Genomic DNA, 23,476 nt, shown 5'->3' on the forward strand with positions numbered 1-23,476 from the left:
CCAATTAAAACTAAAAAAATAGGGGGATTTGGTTCCAGATGGCGGAGTAGAAGGACGTGTTCTTACTCCCTCTTGTGAGAGCACTGGAATCACAACTAACTGCTAAACAATCATCAAAAGAAAGACACTGGAATTTACAAAAAAGATACCCCACATCCAAAGACAAAGGAGAAGCCACAATGAGATGGTAGGAGGGGCGCAAGCGCAATAAAATCAAATCCCATGACTGCTGGGTGGGTGACTCACAAACTGGAGGATACTTATACCACAGAAGCCCACCCACTGAAGTGAAGGTTCTGAGCCCCACGTCAGGCTTCCCAACCTGGGGGTCCAGCAACAGGAGGAGGAATTCCTAGAGAATCAGACTTTGAAGGCTAACAGGATTTGATTGCAGGACTTCACAGGACTGGGGGAAACAGAGACTCCACTCCTGGAGGGCACACACAAAGCAGTGTGCTCATCGGGACCCAGGGGAAGGAGCAGTGACCCAATAGGAGACTGAACCAGACCTAAGTGCTAGTGTTGGAGGGTCTCCTGCAGAGGTGGAGGGTGGCTGTGTCTCACCGTGAGGACAAGGATACTGGCAGCAGAAGTTCTGGGAAGTACTCCTTGGCGTGAGACGTCCCAGACACTGCCATGAGCCCCACCAAAGAGCCCAGGTAGGCTCCAGGGTTGGGTCGCCTCAGACCAAACAACCAACAGGGAGGGAACGAACCCTACCCATCAGGAGACAAGCAGATTAAAGTTTTACTGAGCTCTGCCCACTAGAGCAACAGCCAGCTATACTCACCACTAGTCCCTCCCATCAGGAAACTTGAACAAGCCTCTTAGATAGCCTCATCCATCACAGGGCAGACAACAGAAGCAAGAAGAACTACAATCCTGCAGCCTGTGGAACAAAAACCACATTCACAGAGAGATAGACAAGATGAAAAGGAAGAGGACTATGTACCAGATGAAGGAACAAGATAAAACACCAGAAAACCAACTAAATGAAGAGGAGATATGGAATCTTCCAGAAAAAGAATTCAGAATAACGATAGTGAAGATGATCCAGGACCTCGGAAAAGAATGGAGGCAAAGATGGAGAAGATGCAAGAAATGTTTAACAAAGACCTAGAAGAATTAAAGAACAAACAGAGATGAACAGTACAATAATTGAAATGAAAAATACACCAGAAGGAATCAATAGCAGAATAACTGAGGCAGAAGAATGGATACGTGACTTAGAAGACAAAATGGTGGAATTCACTGCTGTGGAACAGAATAAAGAAAAAAGAATGAAAAGAAACGAAGACAGCTTAAGAGACCTCTGGGACAACATTAAATGCAACAAAATTCACATTATAAGGGTCCCAGAAGGAGAAGACAGAGAGGAAGGACCCGAGAAAATATTTGAAGAGATTATAGTCAAAAACTTCACTAACATGGGAAAGGAAATAGCCACCCAAGTTCAAGAAGCGCAGAGTCCCAGGCAGGATAAACCCAAGGAGAAACAAGCAAAGACACATAGTAATCAAACTGACAAAAATTAAAGACAAAGAAACATTATTGAAAGTAACAAGGGAAAAATGACAAATAGCATACAAGGGAATTCCCATAAGGTTAACAGCTGATTTCTCAGCAGAAACTCTACAAGGCAGAAGGGAGTGGCATGATATATTTAAAGTGATGAAAGGGAAGAAACTACAATGAAGATTACTCTACCCAGCAAGGATTTCATTCAGATTCCATGGAGAAATCAAAAGTTTTAGAGACAAGCAAAAGCTAGGAGAATTCAGCACCATCAAACCAGCTTTACAACAAATGCTAAAGGAACTTCTCTAAGTGGGAAACACAAGAGAAGAAAAGTACCTACAAAAACAAAATCAAAACAATTAAGAAAATGGTAATAGGAACATACATATCAATAAGTACCTTAAACGTGAATGGATTAAATACTCCAACCAAAAGACACAGGCTCACTGAATGGATACAAAAACAAGACCCATATAAATGTTGTCTACAAGCGACCCACCTCAGACCTAGGGACACATACAGATTGATACTGAGGGGATGGAAAAAGATATCCCATGCAAATGGAAAGCAACAGAAAGCTGGAGGAGCAATACTTATATAAGATAAAATAGATTTTAAAATAAAGAATGCTACAGGAGACAAGGAAAGACACTACATAATGATCAAGGGATCAATCCAAGAAGAAGATATAACAATTATAAATATATATGCACCCAACATAGGAGCACCTCAATACATAAGGCAACTGTTAACAGCTAGAAAAGAGGAAATCGACAGTAATACAATAATAGTGGGGTACTTTAACACCTCACTTACACCAAACGACACATAATCCAAACAGAAAATTAATAAGGAAACACAAACTTTAAATGACACAATAGACCAGAGAGATTTAATTGGTATTTATAGGATATTCCATTCAAAAACAGCAGATTACACTTTCTTCTCAAGTGCCCACGGAACATCCTCCAGGATAGATCACATCTTGGGTCACAAATCAAACTTCAGTAAATATAAGAAAACTGAAATCAAAACAAGCATCTTTTCTGACCACAACTCTATGAAATTAGAAATGAATTACAGGGGAAAAAAACGTAAAAAACACAAACACATGGAGGTAAAACAATACATTATTAAGTAACCAAGAGATCACTGAGGAAATCAAAAAATACCTACAGACAAATGACAATGAAAACACAATGATCCAAAACCTATGGGATGCAGCAAAAGCAGTTCTAAGAGGGAAGTTCATAGCAATACAATCCTACCTCAAGAAACAACAGACATCTCAAATAAACAATCTAACCTTACACCTAAAGGAACTAGAGAAAGAAGAACAAAAAAAACCCAAACTTAGCAGAAGGAAAGCGATGATAAAGATCAGAGTGGAAATAAATGGAATAGAAACAAAGAAAACAATAGCAAAGATCAATAAAACTAAAAGCTGGGTCTTTGAAAAGATAAACAAAATTGACAAACCATTATCTGGACTCATCAAGAAAAAGAGGGAGAGGACTCAAATCAATAAAATGAGAAATGAAAAAGGAGAAGTTACAACAGACATCGCAGAAATACAAACCACCCTGAAAGACTACTACAAACAACTCTATGCCAATAAAACTGACAACCTGGAAGAAATGGACAAATTCTTAGAAAGGTATAACCTTCCACGACTGAACCAGGAAGAAATAGAAAATATGAACAGAGGTCTTCCCTGGTGGCACAGTGGTTGAGAGTCCACCTGCCGATGCAGGGGACAGGGGTTTGTGCCCTGGCCCGGGAAGATCCTACATGCCATGGAGTGGCTGGGCCCGTGAGCCATGGCCGCTGGGCCTGTGCGTCCGGAGCCTGTGCTGCACAACGGGAGAGGCCGCAGCAGTGGGAGGCCCGCGTACCGCAAAAAAAAAAGAAAATATGAACAGACCAATCACAAGTAATGAAATTGAAACTGTGATTAAAAATCTTCCAACAAACAAAAGTCCAGGACCAGGTGACTTCACAGATGAATTCTATCAAACATTTAGAGAAGAGCTAACACCCATCCTTCTCAAACTCTTCCAAAAAATTGCAGAGGAATTTTATGAGGCCACCATCACCCTGATACCAAAAAACAGACAAATATATTACAAAAAAAGAAAATTAGAGACCAATATCACGCATGAACATAGATACAAAAATCCTCAACAAAATACCAGCAAACAGCATCTAACAACACATTAAAGGGATCATACACCATCATCAAGTGGGATTTATCCCAGGGATGCAACGATTCTTCAATATACACAAATCAGTCAATGTGATACACCATATTAACAAATTGAAGAAGAAAAACCATATGATCACCTCAGTAGCTGCAGAAAAGGCTTTTGACAAAATTCAACATGCATTTATGATAAAAACTCTCCAGAAAGTGGGCATAGAGGAAACCTACCTCAACATGATAAAGGCCATATATGACAAACCCACAGCAAACATCATTCTCAATGGTGAAAAACTGAAAACATTTCCTCTAAGATCAGGAACAAGACAAGGATGTCCATTCTCACCACTATTATTCAAAATAGTTTTGGAAGTCCTAGCCTCGGCAATCAGAGAAGAAAAAGAAATAAAAGGAATACAATTTGGAAAAGAAGAAGTAAAACTGTCACTGTTTGCAGATGACATGATACTTATACATAGAGAATCCTAAAGATGCCACCAGAAAACTACTAGAGCTATTCAATGAATTTGGTAAAGTTGCAGGATACAAAATTAATGCACAGAAATCTCTAGCAGTCCTATACACTAATGATGAAAAATCTGAAAGAGAAATTAAGGAAACACCCCCATTTACCATTGCAACAAAAACAATAAATTATAAAATACCTAGGAATAAACCTACCTAGGGAGACAAAAGACCTGTATGCAAAAAACTATAAGACACTGATGAAACAAATTAAAGATGATACAAACAGATGGAGAGATATACCATGTTCTTGGATTGGAAGAATCAGTATTGTGATAATGACTATACTACCCAAACAATCTACAGATTCAATGCAATCCCTGTCAAATTACCAACGGCATTTTTTACAGAACTAGAACAAAAATCTTAAAATTTGTATGGAAACACAAAAGACCCTGAATAGCCAAAGAGGTCTTGAGGGAAAAAAATGGAGCTGGAGGAATCAGACTCTGTGACTTCAGACTATACTACAAACCTACATTAATCAAGACAATATGGTCTGGGGCTTCCCTGGTGGCGCAGTGGTTGAGAGTCCGCCTGCCAATGCAGGGGACACAGGTTCGAGCCCTGGTCTGGGAAGATCCCACATGCCGTAGAGCCACTAGGCCCGTGAGCCACAACTACTGAGCCTGCACGTTTGGAGCTTGTGCTCTGCAACAAGAGAGGCCGCGAGAGTGAGAGGCCCGCACACCACAATGAAGAGTGGCCCCCACTCGCCACAACTGGAGAAACCCCTCGCACAGAAACGAAGACCCAACACAGCCAAAACTAAATAAATAAATTAAAAAAAAAAAGACAATATGGTCTGGCACAAAAACAGAAATATAGATCAATGGAACAGGATAGAAAGCCCAGATATAAACCCACGCACCTATGGTCAACTGATCTATGACAAAGGAGGCAAGGATATACAATGGAGAAAAGACAGTCTCTTCAATAAGTGGTGCTGGGAAAACTGGACAGCTACATGTAAAAAAATGAAATTAGAACACTCCCTAACACCACACACAAAAATAAACTCAAAATGGATTAAAGACCTAAATGTAAGGCTAGACACTATTAAACTCTTAGAAGAAAACATAGGAAGAGGTCTCTTTGACATAAATCACAGCAAGATCTTTTTTGGTTCACCTCCTAGAGTAATGGAAATAAAAACAAAAATAAACAAATGGGACCTAATGAAACTTAAAAGCTTTTGCAAAGCAAAGAAACTACAAACAAGATGAAAACACAGTCCTCAGAATGGGAGAAAATATTTGCAAATGAATCAATGGACAAAGGATTAATCTCCAAAATATATAAACAGCTCATGTAGCTCAATATTAAGAAAACAAACAACCCAATCCCAAAATGGGCAGAAGACCTAAATAGACATTTCTCCAAAGAAGACATATAGATGGCCAAGAAGCGCATGAAAACCTGCTCAACATCACTAATTATTAGAGAAATGCAAATCAAAACTACAACGAGGTATCACCTCACACCAGTTAGAATGGGCATCATCAGAAAATCTACAAACAACAAATGCTGGAGAGGGTGTGGAGAAAAGGGAACCTTCTTGCACTGTTGGTAGGAATGTAAATTGATACAGCCACTATGGAAAACAGTATGGAAGTTCCTTAAAAAACTAAAAATAGAATTACCATATGACCCAGCAATCCCACTACTGGGCATATACCCAGAGAAAACCATAATTCAAAAAGACACATGCACCCCAACGTTCATTGCAGCACTATTTACAATAGCCAGATATACAAGCAACCTAAATGCCCATCAACAGATGAATGGATTAAGAAGTTGTGGTACATATATACAATGGAATATTACTCAGCCATAAAAAGGAACGAAACTGGGTCATTTGTAGAGACGTGGATGAATCTAGAGACTGTCATACAGAGTGAAGTAAGTCAGAAAGAGAAAAACAAGTATCGTATATTAACACATATATGTGTAACCTAGAAAAATGGTACAGATGAACTGGTTTGCAGGGCAGAAATTGAGACACAGATGTAGAGAACAAACATATCACCAGGGTGGGTAGTGGTAGGGTGTTGGTGTTGGTGTGATGAACTGGGAGATTGGGATTGACATGTATACACTAATATGTATAAAATGGATAACTAATAAGAACCTGCTGTATAAAAAATATTAATAAAATTCAAAAAAATATTTGAAGTGACATTTCTCCATAGAATATATAGAAATGTAGATATGCAATAAGCACACGAAACAAACGCTGAATATCATTAATTATTAGGGAAATACAAATCAAAATCACAATGACACACTACTTCACCCTCACTAGGATCATTAGAACCAAAAAGACAGATAACAGCAGGTGTTAATGAAGGTACGGAAAAGTTGGAACCATCATACCTGGTTCCACAACCTGGTTCCACAACGGCAACCTGGTTGTGGTGCTCAGGTATGGACCCTTGTCACTCCCGGGGCAGGCTTTCCTCCTGGACCCTCTTCTGAGCATGTCCTGATAGCTTTCCATTATAGGTCCAGACTGTCCTAGTCTCCATGAGGCACAGATGTTTCTACCAGTTCTCTTACTTCTCAAGGGACCGTGAAAACCTTTATATTTGGTCCTGCAGGTCTCTGTTGACTCATCTGTCTGCAGGGAAACCAAAGCCACAGCTATGGTTCTGGAATTTAAGTCGGCTTTTTACAAGCCTATATGGCAAGCGGGAAAACAAGTAGCAGTCAGTCTTTTCACCAAGTTTCAGAAAAGCCATTGTTTGCATCAGAAAAGAAAGCAGAAGAATCTAGTATACTTAAGTGTCAGTATTTTTATGTATTTTCTCATATTTTAGCCTCACAACAATGATGAGTGTTAAGTTGGTAATGTTTCCATTTTTGAATGGGAAGACATAGTTAGGGAAGCTAAATGACTTTCCCAGTTCTCTGCAGGTATTAAATGTGCTACTGCAATTCTAACTTGGGATTCTCAGACTCCCAGATTTCCATTCTGTGTATGATGCAGGGCTGGATTTCTAAACAAACCTACCTATAATAATCACCTGTTGTGCTTATTAAGAATAGAGATTCCCAGGATTATTATCCAAAACAGATTCAGCAAGTCTTGGGAGTGGGCCCAGGAATCTGTGATTTTTTTTCAAGTTAAGTGTAGGAACACTTCCTTCAACCAGACCAAGATGCTGTCTTTTACCTTCTGGTTCAAAAATCTTTTCTAGGGAATTCCCTGATGGTCCAGTGGTTAGGACTTGGCACTTTCACTATCAGGGCCCGGGTTCAATCCCTGGTCGGGGAGCTAAGATCCTGCAAGCCACGCAGCCAAAAAAAAAATCGTTTCTAAATCTTGAAGCAGAGGCAAGATGATGTTGGAAGCAGTGTGCAGTATGATTCGGAGAAATAAGTAATCAGCAGCAAAGAGATTCCTTCAGAGAACCTTTCTAGCAAGGAGTGGAGAGGAAATGAGGTCTTGCACTTAAGGAAGGTTGGTGGAGCTGGAAAGGGGGCAGTAGGAGGACATACTATAGGGCAGATGGATGACATGATAGGACAAACGGGGCAGCTAGTATATGTCTCCTTTGCTCAGGTGAGTTCTGAGGGCATTGGGACTGTGATGGTGCTTGGAATAAAATTAGGTCATGACACAAAGAATGGAAAAGGGAGAGGAAATAAGTGCCTTGCTTGAAGAAGACAGTAGAATCAAAGTCATTTTTAAGATTTTCTCAGACACTGAAAGTATTATAAAATTGCTTCTCTTCTTAACGTGCGTCAAAAAAACTTTTTGATATTGTAGCTGCAACGAACTGAAGCAAAACAATAACACAAAGCTAAATTGAAGCAAGGGAAGACTCTTCTCATTTTATCATCTTGATCTATTCTCTAATGAGAAGTCACCAAAAAAAGATTAAAGGAGAGGTCACCATTTATTTAGGATAAAGAAATGTATGCTGATGGTTGATGTCTTGAGCTACTTAATAAAATGAACTCAAATGTGGAGGAGGCATCAACACTCAGAAATAGCTTGTTTCTTGTAATAAGTAGAGAACAGGCAATAGATAGTGGAGAATACTTAACTGGTAATACTTCTTCTATCCTGGATGTTATTCGTATAATTGAAATGTTTTAAAGAACTTTGACTTAGATAAAGAAATAATTTCAATTGATTAGGGAAAAATTTAAGGGCTACATTGAACTAAACATCAACTTATCTGTTTAGCTTGCTAGATAAATTCTGAAGACAGTAATTTCAGTTCTCAGACTCTATAGGAAGTAGATGGTATAAATATGAGACATCTAGTTATAAAATGTGCAGGGAAACAATTGTGAGGCAATTAAAGTCTAATGTAAAGGCAAAAGTCCCACTGCAACTATGAAGAGAAAGGAGAATAGAAAAAAAAATAGCTAAAGCTTATTAAGTATCTAGTATATGCCAGACAATGTGATGAATTTTATCTCATCTAATCTTCATAGCAATGATGAGAGATAGATATTCACAAAGGGGCAACTAAGCCTTAGAGTTTGTAACTTGTCCATACTGGAAAGTAATAACAGATAAACCAAGATTCTAGGACATCCATCTGATGTTACGTGACATCAACTCTTCAAATAGAACCATTCCACTCTTCTCTCTGCTATTCAAAACTCTCCTCGATCTTAGTTGTTCAAAACCCTCCTCAATTTTAGTTCTTAGCTGTAGCACTCACCTTAATATTCTCAAAACCATCCTCTAACTAGACTGATGTCCTGTGTGCATTCCTAGACCTGCCCCACCTTTGTGCACAGAATTTCTCCAACTCTCAAGGTTCAGTTCTGTACATCCTTCCCTAAAACAGCAGCCAGGGCACTGCTGCCTTCATCAAGTGCTCCCTCCCCTTCATCCATGGATGGCCCTTTTCACTAAAGACCTCATTTGCCAGTTGCAGTACTTGACCTCAGCCTGGGAATTCACTTTCCACACTACTTTGTGTTTTCTAAATCTTGCCATTGCTGGAAATGCTAAGCAATAACAAAGCCTTATATAACTTCTTCTTTCCTACAGAACTCAGTACAGGACCCAGAGTAAAATATTTTCCATTATTAGCACAAACAACAATAGTTACAACCATTACTTCAGAATTTATAGTGATTCCATCTCTGTTGTCTCATCTGTTTTAATACACACTTCATTAAATACTCATAAGAAACTTGGATAAATATATATTTTAATGTAAGTATTATACTATAAAATAATAGATACTTCCTTCATGTATTCTTAAAGAAACAAAGAAACAGAGAGGATATAAGTGTTAGCATCAGGTCACACTGTTGGGAAATCGTGCCTGTCTTTAGTGTCTCACTTAGACTTGACACTCTATATTTGTGTGATGAATGAGTAAATGAACAAGCTAGAATTTAAATTAGGTTTTTTAATTCCAAACTTTGTACCACACCATTCAGAATGATCTGTTTGACAGTATACGCTTGTTTATGTTTTCCTCATAAAACCTCATTCCAGTGTGGTTTACACCGCTCTGGCTTTGCAGCATCTCACAGTAAGTTCCAGTGAATACCAAACTCATTAGCTGAGTCAGAGAGAGAAAACAATACCTACCCTAATTTTAATAGGACTAAATTCTCCATTAATGATAATAAAAAAGTTAATGGTGACTTCAAACAAGGCTGAGCTTGAAAATTTGGTAGTCTGAGTGATCCTAATTATAAAAGATTTCTTAATTATGTTTTTAAAAACTTTTCATAAAGACATTATCATGATTACTTAGGATAAAAAAAAAATCATGGAAATATATCCACTTTCTTCAAAGTAAATGAATGACATGTAGTTAGAGCAGGTCAACAAAACTCCAAAGCAAAAATTGAATTTCAAATAGATTTGGAGGGACAATCAGATGTGTTTAACATTTAGAGCACTAAGCTGGTCTGGGGGAGCCTGCTTTTCTGAAGAGTGGGTGGGTCCGGACAAAGCAGGATGAGATGACGCAGGTTGAAGGAGAGTGGGAGTTGCTGTACAGTTTCCTCTTCATTAGAATTAGAAGCATTCAGATAGATCTGTTCAGCTCAGAAATTTATAGATAACAATGGCTAGAGGATATTAATTTGAAGTTTTATGCTGAGAAAAAATTTAAAGACTCCCTATAAAATACAGCATATGCATATAAGTATACTTTAAAATTAAAAGAAAGATGTAAATCAAGAGTTGTATCTTTGGTCTGGTCTCAGGGTCCAGACCTTTCTTGAGAAGGAACTAGTGAAGAGCCGTGACCCACGCGTCTAGTAGAAGATAACCTGGTCATCTGGTTTCCCTTTCACAGGGCTCCTATCCTACACTGTCTTATCTCTCCTAGGCAGTGTGTTGCCCTCTTCCAGGGCCCTTCTTACTCATCATAAATGGTCCTTGCTGTTTGCTTGTTAACTCAGCTCTACCCTCCTGATCTGAGCAAGCTGGGTCTGCAGCGATTCTGCAAGAATCAGCCATGTTCTGCTTCAGAGAGCTTCAGTACAGAATGGAACAAGGGAGAGGTACTAAAAGCCATTCAATGAGGAAGAGTCTGTTTATCCTAGAAGTTCCCAGTGAAAAAGACCCCTGGATGGGTGGCACATTGAACTTCCAGTATAATATCCTGGCCTTCTCCTTGGCAAGAGCAGCTCTATTTATTCCCGTTTAATTCATTTTCACCTAGTATTGTAGGGCATAAATCTTCATTCTTCCTGGGGACAAGTTCAGAGTTCACGTTTAACTGAACCAAACTTGGGCCAATTTGAGCACAATAGTCCAGAAACAGAGGTAACAGAAGAAACAGGTCTATAGAAAAGAAAAAAAGAACGACTAAGATAAGTGCTAGAAAGGCCACAGAGCTCTCAAAAACGTAAGATTTATACGGAAAGAACATTTGCATTTTTCCTACTTAAAACCCTTAGTCAGTGGGGTTTTAGAGCAAGCTCAGGTCCATTTGACACTCAGGAAATTAGTAAATATTATTGGGCTTCAGTTATATCAGCTAGTAAATGGTAATTTTGCTACTGTACCCTGGGACAGATCCAGTGAGTGGAAAAGAGGTAGAAGGTGATTCAGAAAGCAAAAGTTTCCAAAGAACTCCAAGATCCAGGAGGGTATATGACTTAGAAAACCATTAGTAGATTTGCTGAATTAAAGGGAAAGAGACAAAAGCACAAAAGAAGACCCAAAGCTGGGGCAATCTTTTCGTCAGAACGGAAAAGGGAAGAACATTCTTTATTTAAAAACAAAACTGATACAACAATTCCTTCTACTCCATAGAAAGTATATTTTCATTCAGGAAAACAATTTGTTACTTTCTAGTAGAAGGGTCCTCATTTATGAAAATACCTAGACAGTCTGTCTTATAAAATGAACACTCTCAGGGCTGATCTGGGAGACTAAGAACTTCATCAAAGAGACTACTTTTATCCACATGTTACAGTAAGGTGAATTTTGAGATTTCTAGGGCAAAGAGAATGGAGTTCAGATTCTCAGGGCATCAGAAGGAGAAGGAAGAAGAGGGTTCTAGCCACATGGGGGCAGGTGGAGAGCCCAAGAAAAAGATCAGAAAGAGAAATTTTTAATGAGGTTACATAGTGAACCCAAAAACAATTAAGAAGAAAAGTGTAAAATTTTTAACTGTAAGTTTTTGTTGTTATAGTAAACCATTATACAAACACCACCTCCATTGCCCCAAACCTTTGCTATTCATTTGGCACATGGTGAGGAAATCAAAGAAAAGGGGCCATGCCCCACATCTGGGCCAAAGGTGCAGTCATTCAAGATGAGATGCAGGGAAGATCCTGAGTTCAATTAGATTAAGAAATAAAGCAAGCAGTACTGGGCATTTTATTGATATTCTGGGGAAGGCACGATAAATTTCTTCAGGATGTCATAGCAATTAAAAAAAAATTCAAAGGTCAGTATGACCAAAGCCAAAAATACATTTATATGGCTTTTGCAAGACTCTTAATTAAACTAGGAGGATAGGTATATCTGTAATGTACAATCTTAGAGCAATGATAATAAAACACTTATCTACAAGTAGGTTGATACGGTGGGTTTGGACTTTTACTCCAGCACTTATCAGCTATATGGCTTCTAGGAACTTGTGTAACTACTTCTCTACTTCTCTGTAAAATGAATAAAGGCATAGACCCCACACTACAGAATTGCAAGCATTCAAGCAAGCTGCACGTGCAAAATGCCTAGCAGACCACCAACTATGACAGTACTTTTTATTTTTTTATTTTTTTAACGTCTTTATTGGAGCATAATTGTTTTACAATGGTGTGTTAGTTTCTGCTGTATAACAAAGTGAATCAGGTATATGCATACATATATTCCCATATCCCCTCCCTCTTGCGTCTCCCTCCCACCCTCCCTATCCCACCCCTCTAGGTGGTCACAAAGCACCAAGCTGATTTCCCTGTGTTATGTAGCTGCTTCCCACTAGCTATCTATTTTACGTTTGGTAGTGTATATATGTCCATGCCACTCTCTCACTTTATCACAGCTTACCCTTCCCCCTCCCCATATCCTTAAGTCCGTGCTCTAGTAGGTCTGTGTCTTTATTCCCGTCTTACTCCTAGGTTCTTCATGACCTTTTTTTTCTTAGATTCCATATATATGTGTTAGCATATGGTATTTGTTGTTCTGTTTCTGACTTACTTCACTCTGTATGACCGTCTCTAGGTCCATCCACCTCACTACAAATAACTCAATTTCATTTCTTTTTATGGCTGAGTAATATTCCATTGTATATATGTGTCACATCTTCTTTATCCATTCATCTGTCAATGGACACTTAGGTTGCTTCCATGTCCTGGTTACTGTAAATAGTGCTTCAATGAACATTTTGGTACATGACTCTTTTTGAATTATGGTTTTCTTAGGGTATATGCCCAGTAGTGGGATTGCCGGGTCATATGGGAGCTCTATTTTAGTTTTTTAAGGAAACTCCATACTGTACAAGCAGCTCATGCAGCTCAGTATCAAAGAAACAAACAACCCAATCCTAGAATCATACTTTAAAATGAACCATAATGCTCGTGTTTATAATCAGAGTTTGAAAAAGGAAGGGGGCATACTTGTATTAATATAATGCACCATTTGGCAGAGTAATTAAGAACTGAAATTTTGGAAACTGACCCTCTGTGTTCATAATCCAGTCTCCACTGCAAAACTTTTACTACCTTTTAGAAGTTTTTTAGACTTCAGGCAAGTAACTTAACCTCTCTATGCCTCAGTTTCCTTGCCTGCAAGATGGGTATAATACCTCATGGAGTTATTCTGAGAATTAAATGAAATAATGCAAGCAAAGTCCTTTAAAAAAGTGCCTGGCACACATTAAGTCTTTGATAAATGGAAGTTGTTGTTATTACCACCTTGTGCTTAGGTTGCCAGTTCTCATAAGCTCCTCTGGGTCTGATGGATAACCAGACCCAAGGAGAAGAAAACAATCCTAGGCCTTTTGCAAAGGACAGTTGATGATTCAGCCATGGCAGGTGGAGTACTTTGAAGTGAAATCTTCAGAGGTAGAGCTAGCAGGAGACCTCAAAAAATTTGGCTAGACCATTTGGGAAAGAAACTCAGTACTCGTAAGTATTCACTGTGACCTAATCAAGTTTATTGCTAAGAATGAAATGAAATGATATGCATGAAACTGCAGATATACATGAAAATACAGAAATTCAAAAAAACAAAATAAAATTCCTAAATTTTTGATCGTAAAACTCAGAAAATAATCATCTCTAAGGGTTTCACAGGATGAAGTGTTTCCTCATGGGTCAGAAGCAGCTCTAAGCCCATCTGCTTTAGAGGCATCATGGCAGGACTACAGAGCACTAAAATATTTAGCACAAAGATCAATAAATCTCCCCTTGGCTCCCCAGTCCTCCTTATTAGAAGTATTCTTGGATGCAGTCTCTAGGTTTTAGAATGTGCAATACCATTTACTAATAATGATCGTAATTTATATTATTTATAAAATTAATCCTAGACAAATCTCTAAATATTTTTCTGGTTCTAATTTTTAATATATTAATAGTCATTTTATATTTTTTCTATTTTAGCATAATTATACTTCATAGTACTCTACGAATTAGTGTGTTTGCCAAAATTAACCCAGTGATGTAAACAAATAATCGTCAATGAAAAGACCTATTTGTAAAGCTGTATACTGATGTAATTGAACGTAAGGTAGATAGCTAGTGGGAAGCAGACGCATAGCACAGGGAGATCAGCTCGGTGCTTTGTGACCCCCTAGAGGGGTGGGATAGGGAGGGTGGGAGGGAGGGAGACGCAAGAGGGAAGAGATATGGGAACATATGTATATGTATAACTGATTCACTTTGTTATAAAGTAGAAACTAACACACCGTTATAAAGCAATTATACTCCAATAAAGATGTTAAAAACAAAAAAAAAGAAAACCACTTCATTATGAGTGCTTGGAATGAAATGTTTTCAACTGAATTATACTACAAACTACATCAGACATCCAGATAAACCTGTACAGACAACTGTGAGCAAGTTTTGTGGTGAAATGAAGAACATTCCTAGGAGTCAACCATGCCACCTGCAGAGAGCACCAGTAACTTCTCCTAAGTAGCAGCCTTGTCACTCTATGTGTCGGGACTGGGGCGTCACCCACCAGGCCAGGCTGTGTCAAACACAGCTTGGAGCCCCAACTGCTTTGAATATTAAAATTTGGTTTGGAAAAGATTGCCACAATATAAAATCTCTAAATTAGATTTGTTTGTGATTTCTACAGTTCCGTCCACAAATGTTTTCAACATGATCAGTTGTAGGAGGCAAGAGAATGGATTAAATGAGATGATGCCACAAAAGACAACACATTTAGTTAACAAATACTTTCAGAGCAAATATCAGATAAAACAGATAAACGTGTTAAATGTTAATAAAGGTCTTTGCCCTTAAGATTATCATTCTATGAAGGAAAGGTCTCAGAAGGAAATAACTATAAAACAATAATACAATGTACAATAATGATACAAAAGAGGTATGGATAATATTTTTTGTGTTTTTATTAACCTCTGTAATTTGACTAAACCATAAAAAAAGTACACATTTCAGATATGGGAGTTCATTCTGTGGTCTGCCTTTAGTGATATGAGCACGGGTCTGAGTGACTGGTGCTTGCTAATAACTTTCTTGAGTCTTAGTAGGACTGAAAATGTCTTTCTGTTGTTACTACATTTCAGGACAACATGCCAAGCTGTAAAATCTTGGCTTACATTTGATATTTCTAACAGTTTTATAGATGTTTCTTCATTGCTTTCTGGTTTTGATTGTTGTAGAGGAGAAATTCGAATCTAGTCTGGTTTTCCTTTGAAAATGAACTAATTTGTATTTGGTAGAATTAAGCTCCTTATTTTTGCTTTAAGGTTTAAAAAAAATTATCAGAGAATGTCTATATGTTAGTTTCTACTTAGTAATTTTACCTGTATAAGGTAAGCCTTCTTGCCCTCAAGAGTCTTTATAGTTCTGGAAGATTTTCCTCTGTTAATAATTATTGATTCCAATCCATTCACCTCTTGCAGCATTTCTGTGTCCTGAGCTCTGTGTCATTCATGTACTCTTCTGTTAACTTTATCTCCTGAGACGTTTCTTCTGCATCCTAAGTATGTTTTTTAAATTCATCTTTTGGTTCTCTAATTTGATTTTTAGCAATGTTGATTCTGCTTTTCTTCTATATACAGTAAAGATCTTATTTATATTTTGTCCACATTTCACTACAGCTTTAAGCACTATCAATTATTTTTCATCTAATCTAAGATTAAAAGAAAAATATCTCATCCTAATATTTTATTTAATTCTGTATAAAAATATATTTCAAAGTAGATTTTATCCTGAACCTAAGCATCTTCGTTGCCTAGTGTGTTCCAATAATTTGTCTTAAAAGAAAACTCATCTTTAAATTTGGGTTGATAATATTCAATATTTTGACCAGAAGTCTAGGGGCCAAAGTGTGGTGCATGTACTAGGTTTTTCAACATCAACTGGGAGCTTGTAAGAAATGCAAAATCTTAGACCACCCCCAACCCAAACCTACTGAATCAGAATCTACATTTCAACAAGATCTCCTGCTAATGCATGGACACATCAACATTTGAAGACAACCTGGCCTAGATGAGCGAGGTACTTGGTGGCTGGAGGTCATCTAAGTCATCTGTGATCAGAGTAGATGCCAACACCTAAGCCAGTTTTTAAAGTTTCTGTTTCTAAGGTGTGGAATGGAGAAAACATGCTTACCAAACTCTAATGTGACCAAAGACTATACGGTATCCAGCCTGCAAGTAGTTTTACATGTTTATTTAATCATCTTATCATGGTTTCTTCTCTAAAGCCGATTTAAACAGACAAGGCACACTAACTGAACATTTCAAAGCCAGTCCAATGGAAGACTGCTGGTGAATGCAGCTCTATGGCAGAAGAGGGAGGAGGAATAGGCAGGAAGGGCTTTGCCTCAATCTAGGCAGGTGTTGAGATGCAGGCCAGTTATGGTCATAGTTTTATTTTGTTTTATCTCTAAAGGTTCAGTTAATTTAGAGACCACTGCTTTTATTGTCAATGTGTAATAAAGATGATGGATGGGCTTACCCAGGTAAGTGCAGGCCAAATTGGGATATTCACAATGATTCCTTCTGCTTGTCATCTTTATTCTTAAGTTGTTTTATAAATATTACAATGAGATCTGGGAGGAAGGTGACTCTTAGCCCAGAATTCCCCAGAATTCTGCCATTGTAGGAAAAGTGAAAATCTGTTAAAATTTCAAAAACATTATATCTATACAAGCCCCTCTTTTTAAAAAGAGAATAGATTTCATTGGCATAAATTACTATCTGCCCATGTGTTTATTCAATGAGTATTTAACAGACATTGGCATAGGCCCTGGTGATACGGCAGTAAACAAACAGATGAAGCTTCTTCCGTCATAGAGCTTATAATCTAGAGAAAATACACAGACACTATAAAAATAATCATGCAAAGATGGTAATAAATCATAAGGAACTAGAGATTACCAGGTATTTGTATGTGTCTACGCTCAGGAGAAAGATATTGCTGTTTTATAAAGGGTACTCAAAGGAGCCATCATTTAAAAAGTGCATTTCAGCAGAGACTTGAGGGAAGTGAGGGAAGGAGACTTGCAAATGTTTAAAGGAAGACCACTGCAAGTAGAGGACACTCAAGGACACCAGTACATAGAAGGGCAGTAAAATATTTTACTTTAAAATTCAGGAAAGGGCTTCCCTGGTGGTGCAGTGGTTGACAGTCCGCCTGCCGATGCAAGGGACGCAGGTTTGTGCCCCGGTCCGGGAATATCCCACGTGCCGCAGAGCAGCTGGGCCTGTGAGCCGTGGCCGCTGAGCCTGCGCGTCCGGAGCCTGTGCTCCGCAGCGGGAGAGGCCACACAGTGAGAGGCCCGCATACCGCAAAAAATAAAAAAATAAAAAAAAATAAAATAAAATAAAATTCAGGAAAAAAACCTAAAGACCAGAATGTTAATTATGCCCACTAAAATCAGATACCAAGTTCTGTTGTTTGTGGCTCCAAAATAACTTTTATGTCTCCCTGTCCACGATACTGCCGTGGTCCTAATTCAGACCCTCAGTATCTCTTGCTGGGATCATGAGAGTGGCTTCATTTTTGGTCTCTTGTCTTTAGTCACATATTAACCAAGTCTATCCTCAAGCAAAAATGTACTCATGCAACAACTCTGCCTAAAGTTCTACAGAAACAACCACGTGGAGGAAAACAGCACAGAGATCCACCACACACTCATTCAGGAAAGCCAATTCCAAATGGGCTTAATGCTTAAGTCTAAAAGTCATATCTTCAAAACTTTTCAAAGAAAATACAGCAGAACAGATCCATGACCTCAGGCTAGGGTTACTTTTCTTAAGTAAGACACAAAATACACAAAGAATAAGGACAGAGTCTGACGAGTCTAACTATAGTATAATTATGAACTTGTGTTTATCAAAAGATTCAAATAAATAAGCCGTAAACTGGGAAAATCATTTGCAGTACACATAATTGACAAAAGGATGAGCATCCAGAATATGAAAAGACCACTTATAAATTGATAAGAAAAACTTTCAAAAGCTCAAATGGCTTTTTCAGAAAAGAAGAAGTATAAAAGTAAATACATTATAAGAGGCAAAAAAAAACCCTGCCTAATAATTGGATTATTGAAATGTCATTTACAACCCATTAGATTAGCCCAGATTTTTTTTTTTTTTAATGTACTTATTGACAAGGTCATGGGAAGCAGATTGTAAGGATGGGGTTTTCAGTCAGTGAAATTAACTTGGAAAACGATTTAGTACTATCTTTTAAAATTAAATATGAACATTTACTGCAACCCAGAAATAGCATCCTAGAAATAGTCAATACTCTAGAGAAACTTTTTGCACAGGTACATGACGAGACATAGATAAAAATTTTACAGCAACACTGACAGTAGAAGCAAAAAGACAGAAACAACAAATAGCCATCATAAGGCTAAAATATAAGTGAAATGGGAAAGTATGTTCTCTATAACTACATTAGTCAACAGAGCTAAATCTCACTAATATAAAATGGAATTTTAAAAAGTCACCAAAATATATGTTAAGGATGTTACTGTTTAAATGAGTTCCTGAAATAGGGTGCTGCTAATCCAAAAACATAAGGTTTCAGTCACGCAAGAGGAGTAAGTTCTAGAGATCAGCTGTACAATGTTGTGTTTACAGTCAACTATACTATATTGTGCACTGAAAACTTGTGAAAAGGGTAGATCTCATGTCAAGTGTTCTTTTCACAATAAAAGATAGATAAATAAAGACACAAACAAACCATATATTGTGGAGACGTGTACAAATTTAAGAACCTTATCCACTGCAGAATATTTAGATTTCAGAGGGGCATAAAGGAGACCTCAGTTGTTTTACTCATGTTCTGATATGTTAAACTGGGTAGATGGGAGCACAGTATTGTTTTTTTGTTATATTTTACATATACATAATATGTATTCTTTGAATAAATGATATATTTCATAATTTAAAAAGGAGAGTGAGTGTTAGAAACAGCAAATCTTGGCTTCAAATCCCAGATGCTCTACTTTGTGTAATACACTGTAAGATTCACCATTTTCCCCCTCATATATAAAATGGAAATGGAAGATTAGATTGTACAACATGTACAATCGCTAGCACAATGCTTGGCACATGGCCCGTACTGAATAAATACTGAATATTATGGGTGAGGGTTCTTTAATGACTGCTCATGGCTTGTTCCCTTCTTCATATGACTTATATGCTGCCTTGAACTGGCCTCAGCCAGCTTCATCTCTCACCACTGCCTCTTCTCACTGCTGCTCCATCCATATGCCATCATTCCAAATTTCTTTGCCTTCAGTTCTAAGCCCATTTATCTGCCGTTATCCCTCAAATCTCAAGATAAATCACACCTCTACTGTGAAGCAGACATCACTGTAGCACTGACTCCCGATGTAGTAATTTAGTGTTTATATGACTCCCTCACCATAGTATTGTCAACTACATAAGGACAGGGATCATATCTTTTCTCATCACCGTATTACAAGAAAACATGCAAAAAATAAACAATGAACATCTATTGAACAGATAAAATCACAATTTTGGGATAACCTTAGTTCTCTACATTCTGGGTTGGATTTAAAAAAACAAAGCATGTATAAATTTATTAATCATGAGTAGATGAAGGTTTTCTTGCAAAGGCAAAATAATGAAGAAGTATTTCGAAAAAACAAAATATAGTTTAATTGTAGATATTTTCCTCTTGATATTTTGGAGGTTTTTTCTTTTCTTTTTACTACATATGCACAAATAATCATGCTCAAGGCATATATATAAGAGCAATTACTTAAGGAAGATGAAAAATGAATTGGAATTATGTGCAGAATGTATAAATTAATCCATAAATGTTCTTTCTTCACTATACAAATGGAAAACACCAGATCCATTGCCACCTTATAATAAATGGACTTAATTTGCTGGAGAAAATTGTAATAGATGTTAGAAGATGGAGAAGAAAAGGAATTGTCTGTGAGAAAAGTAAAGAAAGAAAAAGAATTTGAATAGTGCTATGAGATCTCCCCAGAATGTTCTTACAAAAATTAAATGTGTTTTGCGGGGAAATAAAAATAAACTTTTTTAAAGTATACCACATGTTTGTCTTTGCAGTCATAGAAGATGAGAAATAGGGAAAAAACAAACAAGAAAAACCACCCTGCTTCAGAGGCATGTTGTACAAATCAGTACTTCTCAGCCTTTAATATGCATATGATTCATCTGGGGATCTTGTTAAAATAAAGATTCTGATGCCATTTAGTCTGGGGTGGCACTCAAATTCTACATTTCTAACAAGTTCCTGGGGGATGGTGACGTTGCTGGCCTGCACCACACTTAAAGTTCCAGAGATAGAGGAGACTACATTGTAGTAGTACACTGTAGTCCCACTGTAGTCCTAGCTCTGCTACATATAATGATGTCACTTGGATGTGTGGCAGCCTCTGAGCCTTCGTTAGGTATATCTAGAAATAATACTTTGCTCATCTTGTTGTTCTGAGGTGTTAAGATGATGTTAGTAAATCTCCAGGAACAAAGAAGTTATCCAATGACCATCAGTTCTTTCTACTGAGTGCTTTAAAAATTATTTGTTTAAACTGATGTTACTGAAAATGCAATTAATATGTCTCAAGTGTAATGAAAATAAATAGGGCAAGATATCACCTAAATAAATAAAAAATTAGATGTCATTTCACTTTTATAACATTCACCTTTATATGTACTTTGACAGATGTCTCATTTATAAGCTGAACATTATTAGAAAGAAAGAATTGTTGGAAAGGTACTGCAAAAATTTGGAAAAGAAAGAGGCTAAAACACAGATTTAGATGGTGACTTCCTCCCATGACATTTTTGTCTGAAAACAATTAGAGCCTTGGCAGCAAACAGCGTTCAGGAGAGCTGTAGTTCCAACAAATTAAAGCAAGGAAGGGTTGAAGTAAAATGGGAGCTTGAGTCTTTCAAGTGTTTGTAGAAAATGAGTTGAAATGTTTTCAGAATAAAATGATTAGCATAAGCCAAATAGGAACTGAAAATGTTATCAACAAAGAGTGTCTTAGAGGTTAGCTAAATGATGCATTAACCTTTCTACAACAGACTCTATCAGAAACACATAGGATCAACTAAAGAGCAAGATGAGACTTGTCTAGTTTTGCACCCTGGTTCCAGAATCCCTATCAGACGGCCATGTACATCATTTGTGTCTAGGTTTCTGTTTGCTATTCCATAATGATTCTCTTTTCGCCTCCTGTTTAGCTACTCTGGAATTATGTACCAATGGCACATGACAACTCCAAAAGGCAGAACAGAAATGTGAAACAAGAACATCTTAAAATTAATGCCTTTTCTAGAAAGAAACACTCAAAAAATCTCAATTATCAGGTTTGATTTAAGGAGGGCTTCCTTTAGTTGCCTTTCTCATAGCAATTGTGGGTCCCTGAGGAGAAGCCTCACTTCTATCCACCACCTTGTCCATCTTCTGCTAACAAGTGATGTAGGAATGAGCTCTGGATGCTCTGTATCTAATATAAAGTTTTATAAAAATAGCAAAAACTTAATAAATATGAAATCATATGGCCCAATCATACAAATAAAAGAAATAAAAAATAATGGTGTCATCCAAATATTCAGACAACCTGCCATAACTCCAGACCTTAACTGTCATAACCATAGTTGGAAATACATATAAGTCATGTTTATAAAAGAAGGTGGCGGGCTTCCCTGGTGGCGCAGTGGTGGACAGCCTGCCTGCAGATGCAGGGGACACGGGTTTGTGCCCCGGTCTGGGAAGATCCCACATGCCGCGGAGCAGCTGGGCCCGTGAGCCGTGGCTGCTGAGCCGGCGCGTCCGGAGCCTGTGCTCCGCAACGGGAGAGGCCACAACAGTGAGAGGCCCGCGTACCGCAAAAAAAAAAAAAAGAAGGTGGCAAAGAGACCTCAAGAGGGTCTCAGACTTCTTTGGGTCTCATGCCTGCTCAAAGGTCACATTTAATATTTCCCTGGGATGCCACCTGCCTTCTGAAGGATATAACATGACACACCCAGTGTCTCTGTAAAACAAAATAAATAGTTCTCTATCGATAGACCAGAATGAAGTTCTATTTTAAAAGAAATATTTTTAAGAAATCACCATTACAAGAGAAGAGCTAACACCTATCCTTCTCAAACTCTTCCAAAATATAGCAGAGGGAGGAACACTCCCAAACTCATTCTATGAGGCCACCATCACCCTGAAACCAAAACCAGACAAGGATGTTACAAAGAAAGAAAACTACAGGCCAATATCAATGATGAACATAGATGCAAAAATCCTCAACAAAACACTAGCAAACAGAATCCAACTGCACATTAAAAGGATCACACACCATGATCAAGTGGGGTTTATTCCAGGAATGCAAGGATTCTTCAGTATACTCAAATCAATCAAAGTGATACCCCATATTAACAAATTGAAGGAGAAAAACCATATGATCATCTCAATAGATGCAGAGAAAGCTTTCGACAAAATTCAACACCCATTTATGATAAAAACCCTGCAGAAAGTAGGCATAGAGAGAACTTTCCTCAACATAATAAGGGCCATATATGACAAATCCACAGCCAACATCGTCCTCGATGGTGAAAAACTGAAAGCACTTCCACTAAGATCAGGAAGACGACAAGGTTGCCCACTCTCACCACTCTTATTCAACATAGTTTTGGAAGTTTTAGCCACAGCAATCAGAGAAGAAAAGGAAATAAAAGGAAACCAAATCGGAAAAGAAGAAGTAAAGCTGTCACTGTTTGCAGATGACATGATAATATACATAGAGAATCCTAAAGATGCTACCAGAAAACTACTAGAGCTAATCAATGAATTTGGTAAAGTAGCAGGATACAAAATTAATGCACAGAAATCTCTGGCATTCCTATACACTAATGATGAAAAATCTGAAAGTGAAATTAAGAAAACACTCCCATTTACCACTGCAACAAAAAGAATAAAATATCTAGGAATAAACCTACCTAAGGAGACAAAAGACCTGTATGCAGAAAATTATAAGACACTGATGAAAGAAATTAAAGATGATACAAGTAGACGGAGAGATATACCATGTTCTTGGATTGGAAGAATCAACATTGTGAAAATGACTCTACTACCCAAAGC

The 23,476-nt window shown here is 37.7% G+C and overlaps 1 protein-coding gene across 4 annotated transcripts in view; it reads right to left on the minus strand.

Annotated features, from left to right (window-relative positions):
* Positions 1 to 23,476, minus strand: part of NRG3 (neuregulin 3) — a 1,054,732-nt gene that overhangs the window by 157,231 nt on the left and 874,025 nt on the right. The gene's annotated exons all lie outside the window — the stretch shown is intronic.

The sequence above is a fragment of the Phocoena phocoena genome, chromosome 16, assembly GCF_963924675.1.
Source record: "Phocoena phocoena chromosome 16, mPhoPho1.1, whole genome shotgun sequence".
NCBI lineage: Eukaryota > Metazoa > Chordata > Mammalia > Artiodactyla > Phocoenidae > Phocoena > Phocoena phocoena.